The sequence below is a fragment of the Paramisgurnus dabryanus genome, unplaced genomic scaffold (genome assembly GCF_030506205.2).
Source record: "Paramisgurnus dabryanus unplaced genomic scaffold, PD_genome_1.1 h2tg000174l_1_62367__unordered_in_group0, whole genome shotgun sequence".
NCBI lineage: Eukaryota > Metazoa > Chordata > Actinopteri > Cypriniformes > Cobitidae > Paramisgurnus > Paramisgurnus dabryanus.
The window spans coordinates 32501-40000 of NW_027394090.1; positions in this window are offsets into that span (position 1 = coordinate 32501).

The following is a 7500-nucleotide window of genomic DNA, read 5'->3' on the forward strand; positions in this document are numbered from 1 at the left end:
GAGAGACGAGGGTTGGCTCGTTGGAAAGGTCCCCTCCGGTGGAGCAACCGACCCAAAGGGCGAAGTCCTGGGACTTTGTGCGCCGGAGCTACGGGCGTTTAAAGGTCAGGCGGTGGTGCCCCGTATCTCGGCCGGGCTTAGGGTTAGAGAGACGAGGGTTGGCTCGTTGGAAAGGGCCGCTCCGGTAGAGCAACCGACCCAAAGGGCGAGTCGATCCGAGCAAGGGCGTCCGAGCTGCGGCCGTGGGAAAATCCGCGGAGGGACCGCCGTATCTCGGCCGGGCTTGGGGTTAGGGAGAAGCGGGTAGGCTCGTTCGAAAGGTCCCCTCGGGTAGAGCAACCGACCCAAAGGGCGAGTCGATCCGAGCAAATGCGCCCGAGTTACGGCCGTTTAAAGGTCAGGCGGTGGTACCCCGTATCTCGGCCGGGCTTAGGGTTAGAGAGACGAGGGTTGGCTCGTTGGAAAGGTCCCCTCGGGTGGAGCAACCGACCCAAAGGGCGAGTCGATCCGAGCAAATGCGCCCGAGTTACGGCCGTTTAAAGGTCAGGCGGTGGTACCCCGTATCTCGGCCGGGCTTAGGGTTAGAGAGACGAGGGTTGGCTCGTTGGAAAGGTCCCCTCGGGTGGAGCAACCGACCCAAAGGGCGAGTCGATCCGAGCAAAGGCGCCCGAGTTACGGCCGTTTAAAGGTCAGGCGGTGGTACCCCGTATCTCGGCCGGGCTTAGGGTTAGAGAGACGAGGGTTGGCTCGTTGGATAGGGCCGCTCCGGTAGAGCAACCGACCCAAAGGGCGAGTCGATCCGAGCAAAGGCGCCCGAGTTACGGCCGTTTAAAGGTCAGGCGGTGGTACCCCGTATCTCGGCCGGGCTTGGGGTTAGAGAGACGAGGGTTGGCTCGTTGGAAAGGTCCGCTCGGGTAGAGCAACCGACCCAAAGGGCGAGTTCATCCGAGCAAAGGCGCCCGAGCTGCGGCCGTGGGAAAATCCGCGGAGGGACCGCCGTATCTCGGCCGGGCTTAGGGTTAGAGAGACGAGGGTTGGCTCGTTGGATAGGGCCGCTCCGGTAGAGCAACCGACCCAAAGGGCGAGTCGATCCGAGCAAAGGCGCCCGAGCTGCGGCCGTGGGAAAATCCGCGGAGGGACCGCCGTATCTCGGCCGGGCTTAGGGTTAGAGAGAAGCGGGTTGGCTCGTTGGATAGGGCCGCTCCGGTAGAGCAACCGACCCGAAGGGCGAGTCGATCCGAGCAAGGGCGCCCGAGCTGCGGCCGTGGGAAAATCCGGGGAGGGACCGCCGTATCTCGGCCGGGGAAAGGGCTAGAGGCTCGCGGGTAGGCTCGTTCGAAAGGTCCCCTCGCGTGGAGCGACCGACCCAAAGGGCGAGTCGATCCGAGCAAAGGCGCCCGTGCTGCGGCCGTGGGAAAATCCGGGGAGGGACCGCCGTATCTCGGCCGGGGAAAGGGCTAGAGGCTCGCGGGTAGGCTCGTTCGAAAGCCCCCCTCCGGCATAGCGACCGACCCGAAGGGCGAAGGCCCCGGACCCGAGGCGCCCGAGAAACGGCCGTGGGAAAATCCGGGCACAGACCGCCGTATCTCGGCCGGGGAAAGGGCTAGAGGCTCGCGGGTAGGCTCGTTCGAAAGCTCCCCTCCGGCATAGCGACCGACCCGAAGGGCGAAGGCCCCGGACCCGAGGCGCCCGAGAAACGGCCGTGGGAAAATCCGGGGAGGGACCGCCGTATCTCGGCCGGGGAAAGGGCTAGAGGCTCGCGGGTAGGCTCGTTCGAAAGCCCCCCTCCGGCATAGCGACCGACCCGAAGGGCGAAGGCCCCGGACCCGAGGCGCCCGAGAAACGGCCGTGGGAAAATCCGGGCACAGACCGCCGTATCTCGGCCGGGGAAAGGGCTAGAGGCTCGCGGGTAGGCTCGTTCGAAAGCTCCCCTCCGGCATAGCGACCGACCCGAAGGGCGAAGGCCCCGGACCCGAGGCGCCCGAGAAACGGCCGTGGGAAAATCCGGGGAGGGACCGCCGTATCTCGGCCGGGGAAAGGGCTAGAGGCTCGCGGGTAGGCTCGTTCGAAAGCCCCCCTCCGGCATAGCGACCGACCCGAAGGGCGAAGGCCCCGGACCCGAGGCGCCCGAGAAACGGCCGTGGGAAAATCCGGGCACAGACCGCCGTATCTCGGCCGGGGAAAGGGCTAGAGGCTCGCGGGTAGGCTCGTTCGAAAGCTCCCCTCCGGCATAGCGACCGACCCGAAGGGCGAAGGCCCCGGACCCGAGGCGCCCGAGAAACGGCCGTGGGAAAATCCGGGCACAGACCGCCGTATCTCGGCCGGGGAAGGGGCTAGAGGCTCGCGGGTAGGCTCGTTCGAAAGGCCCCCTCCGGCGGAGCGACCGACCCAAAGGGCGAAGGCCCCGGACCCGAGGCGCCCGAGATACGGCCGCGGGAATTTCCGCGAGCTTCGACCGGACGTATCTCCGGCGGGCGGGGTCGCACGGACCCGAGGCCGGGCTCGTCGGAAAGCCCCGGGACGGACCTTTCGAACGAGACCGGCCGCGCGTCCGGGCGACCTCCGAGGCGGACGCTAGGGGCGCCGGAGCCCCGGACGAGCGAAAATTCCGCGACCACCCGCCCGTATCTCGGCCCGGGAAAGGGCCAGAGACTCGAGGGAGGGCTCGTTCGAAAGCTCCCCTCCGGCATAGCGACCGACCCGAAGGGCGAAGGCCCCGGACCCGAGGCGCCCGAGAAACGGCCGTGGGAAAATCCCGCGGGGGTAGGCCGTATCTCGGCCCCGGAAAGGGCTAGCGACGCGCGGGTGGGCTCGTTCGAAAGGCCCCCCGCGGAGGAGCCACCCACCCGAAGGGCGAAGGCCCCGGACCCGGGGCGCCGGAGCAGCGCGGTAACGAAATTCGAATTTTCGACCGGAAGTATCTCGGGCCCCCGGGGTCGCACGGACCCGCGGCCGGTCTCGTCGGAAAGCCCCGGGCGAGACCTTTCCGACGAGCCCGGCCCCGAGTCCGTAGGACCTTCCCCGGCCGAGATACGGCGCCCGGCAGTTCATTGGCCGATATCTCGGAAACGGGGCGTCGTAGACGCTCCGTGGTATTGGTGACCTTGACGATGCCGGGTCAGACGAGTCGGCCGCGGGCACGGGCCCGGGGGCGCCGGCCGCCAGAGTCGGGTGGCTCGCGCACTTCCAGGCGGGCCGCTCGCGCACCTCCAGGCACCCCGACCCACTCGCCGAGGCCGACCGAGGTGCGCCGTCCCGGCCGCGGACCGGTCGGGGTCCCCTCTCGAAAGGGCAGTAGTGTGAACAGGTGCCATCGGGTATATAGGGGAAGGGGTCCTCTCGAACCAGGCCTTCGAACCCGCGCGAGCCTAGCCCGGCAAGGCTCACCCTCCCCGGCCACGGGTTCGGCCTCCGTCCCCCTGGAGGTCCGGCACCTCCAGGGTCCCCGACCCTGCCTCCCCTGCCCGAGGGGAGGCCTCCGAGGCGGGCCTGACAGGGCGGCCCTCCCTCCTGGAAGTCCGGTTCCTCCAGGGTCCCCGACCCTGCCTCCCCTGCCCGAGGGGAGGCCTCCGAGGCGGGCCTGACAGGGCGGCCCTCCCTCCTGGAAGTCCGGTTCCTCCAGGGCACACGTCCCTACCTCCGTAGCCCAGAGAGGTGACTCCGAGGCGGGCCTGACAGGGCGGCCCTCCCTCCTGGAAGTCTGGTTCCTCCAGGGCACACGTCCCCACCTCCGTAGCCCAGATGGGTGACTCGATAGCGGGCCTGACAGGGCGGCCCTCCCTCCTGGAAGTCCGGTTCCTCCAGGGCACACGTCCCTGCCTCCTTAGCCCAGAGAGGTGACTCCGAGGCGGGCCTGACAGGGCGGCCCTCCCTCCTGGAAGTCTGGTTCCTCCGGGGCACCCGTCCCTACCTCCGTAGCCCAGATGGGTGACTCGAAAGCGGGCCTGACAGGGCGGCCCTCCCTCCTGGAAGTCCGGTTCCTCCAGGGCACACGTCCCTGCCTCCTTAGCCCAGAGAGGTGACTCCGAGGCGGGCCTGACAGGGCGGCCCTCCCTCCTGGAAGTCTGGTTCCTCCGGGGCACACGTCCCTACCTCCGTAGCCCAGATGGGTGACTCGAAAGCGGGCCTGACAGGGCGGCCCTCCCTCCTGGAAGTCCGGTTCCTCCAGGGCACACGTCCCTGCCTCCTTAGCCCAGAGAGGTGACTCCGAGGCGGGCCTGACAGGGCGGCCCTCCCTCCTGGAAGTCTGGTTCCTCCAGGGCACACGTCCCTACCTCCGTAGCCCAGATGGGTGACTCGAAAGCGGGCCTGACAGGGCGGCCCTCCCTCCTGGAAGTCCGGTTCATCCAGGGCACACGTCCCTGCCTCCTTAGCCCAGAGAGGTGACTCCGAGGCGGGCCTGACAGGGCGGCCCTCCCTCCTGGAAGTCTGGTTCCTCCAGGGCACACGTCCCTACCTCCGTAGCCCAGATGGGTGACTCGAAAGCGGGCCTGACAGGGCGGCCCTCCCTCCTGGAAGTCCGGTTCATCCAGGGCACACGTCCCTGCCTCCTTAGCCCAGAGAGGTGACTCCGAGGCGGGCCTGACAGGGCGGCCCTCCCTCCTGGAAGTCTGGTTCCTCCAGGGCACACGTCCCTGCCTCCTTAGCCCAGAGAGGTGACTCCGAGGCGGGCCTGACAGGGCGGCCCTCCCTCCTGGAAGTCTGGTTCCTCCAGGGCACACGTCCCTACCTCCGTAGCCCGGATGGGTGACTCGAAAGCGGGCCTGACAGGGCGGCCCTCCCTCCTGGAAGTCCGGTTCATCCAGGGCCACACGTCCCTACCTCCGTAGCCCAGATGGGTGACTCGAAAGCGGGCCTGACAGGGCGGCCCTCCCTCCTGGAAGTCTGGTTCCTCCAGGGCACACGTCCCTGCCTCCTTAGCCCAGAGAGGTGACTCCGAGGCGGGCCTGACAGGGCGGCCCTCCCTCCTGGAAGTCTGGTTCCTCCAGGGCACACGTCCCTGCCTCCTTAGCCCAGAGAGGTGACTCCGAGGCGGGCCTGACAGGGCGGCCCTCCCTCCTGGAAGTCTGGTTCCTCCAGGGCACCCGTCCCCACCTCCGTAGCCCAGATGGGTGACTCGAAAGCGGGCCTGACAGGGCGGCCCTCCCTCCTGGAAGTCTGGTTCCTCCAGGGCACACGTCCCTGCCTCCTTAGCCCAGAGAGGTGACTCCGAGGCGGGCCTGACAGGGCGGCCCTCCCTCCTGGAAGTCTGGTTCCTCCAGGGCACCCGTCCCCACCTCCGTAGCCCAGATGGGTGACTCGAAAGCGGGCCTGACAGGGCGGCCCTCCCTCCTGGAAGTCTGGTTCCTCCAGGGCACACGTCCCTGCCTCCTTAGCCCAGAGAGGTGACTCCGAGGCGGGCCTGACAGGGCGGCCCTCCCTCCTGGAAGTCCGGTTCCTCCGGGGCACACGTCCCTACCTCCGTAGCCCAGATGGGTGACTCGAAAGCGGGCCTGACAGGGCGGCCCTCCCTCCTGGAAGTCTGGTTCCTCCAGGGCACCCGTCCCTACCTCCGTAGCCCAGATGGGTGACTCGAAAGCGGGCCTGACAGGGCGGCCCTCCCTCCTGGAAGTCTGGTTCCTCCAGGGCACCCGTCCCTACCTCCGTAGCCCAGATGGGTGACTCGAAAGCGGGCCTGACAGGGCGGCCCTCCCTCCTGGAAGTCTGGTTCTTCCAGGGCACACGTCCCTACCTCCGTAGCCCAGATGGGTGACTCGAAAGCGGACGCGGGAGGGTGTACGTGGCGCACCCCCAGGCCGAAGAGAGGTCTCGTGAGCGGACGCGAGGGTGTACGACAGAAGGCCTGGAAGTCTCTGACTTCCAGGGTCACCGACCCTACCTCATGAGCCCGAAGAGGTGACTCGAATGCGGACGCGGGGGTGTACGTGGCGCACCCCCAGGCCGAAGAGAGGTCTCGTGAGCGGACACGAGAAGTACGACAGAGGGCCTGGAAGCAAAAGCGGGTGACTCGTGCACTTCCAGAAAAGGCAAAAGCGGGTGACTCGTGCACTTCCATAAAGCCGAAACGAGGTCTCGTGAGCGGACACGAGAAGTACGACAGAGGGCCTGGAGGTAAAAGCGGGTGACTCGTGCACTTCCAGGGTCTCCGACCTTACGGCGCCTTCCGACGCGGGCGCCTCCTCCCGGACGAGCCACGGGAAGGGCCCCTTCTCTCAAGGGGCGGTCGTTTGAACAGGTGCCATCGGGTATATAGGGATGGGTTGCTTCGAAAGTGGACCTCCAGCGTCCTCCCTCCCTGCGGCAGATCCCAAGAAAGGTCTGTGCGCGTCGGTGTGCGATGAACGAAAAACCGTTAAAAGAACTGGAACGGTTGGAACGGACGAAGGGCGTCTGATGTGAGGCAGCGCCCCGGGCGAGTGTCGAAAGACGGGTAACCCATATCCGCATGCCGCCTAGGCGGAAAGATCCGGCCTGGATCATATCAAGGCTAATGCCTAAAAACTAAAGCTACCTTGGGTGATGGAACTCGGCTACGGCCGCAAAACGATCCGCCCTGGATCATCAAGGCTAATGCCTAAAAACTAAAGCTACCTTGGGTGATGGAACTCGGCTACGGCCGCAAAACGATCCGCCCTGGATCAAGGCTACGGCCTAAAAACGGCAAAAAAAGATCCAAAAGTCCCTGGATCAAGGCGCTTCGGCTTAAAACCTGTGAAAAGATCCGCCCTGGATCAAGGCTACGGCCTTAAAGCTGCTCAAAAGATCCGCCCTGGATCAAGGCTACGGCCTTAAAACTGCTAAAAAGATCCTAAAGTCTCTGGATCTAGGCTACGGCCTCAAAGACACACGTGTTGTGAGATAAGATCCGCCCTGGATCTCCAGGCTACGGCCTCAAAGGTTCGACCCGACCATATATGCTCAGACACGGGCGAACACAAAAGCGTAACAACCCATGTTGGAACCGTCGAAGGATCTCGGCGTCGGCCGTAAAACGGAAACCCCCCGGTCGTCGGTACGCGTGTGGCGGTCGAGGGCCCCCGGCCGCCGGTCGGGCGGGCGCGTGGATAGGTCTCCCGAGCGGTCAAGGAGTCCCGGAAGCCGGTCGGGCGAGCGGCCGGCCCCGGGGCACCCTACCCTCTCGGGCGCACCGACCCCACGCGTTTCGTCTCGGTCGGCGTCCGGGGTTCCGAGACACCCTTATGTATCTGTGTGACAGACGGAGTGGCACACCGTCTGCGGCGGGACAGGGCCGCCGACCGCGATGGAAGTCGAGTGAGGCGGCTTCCGGGGTCCAAGACCCTACAGACAGACGGAGTGGCGACCCGTCTGCGGCGGGCCAGGGCCGCCGACCGCGATGGAAGTCGAGTGGGGCGGCTTCCAGGGTCCAAGACCCTACAGACAGACGGAGTGGCGACCCGTCTGCGGCGGGCCAGGGCCGCCGACCGCGATGGAAGTCGAGTGGGGCGGCTTCCAGGGTCCAAGACCCTACAGACAGACGGA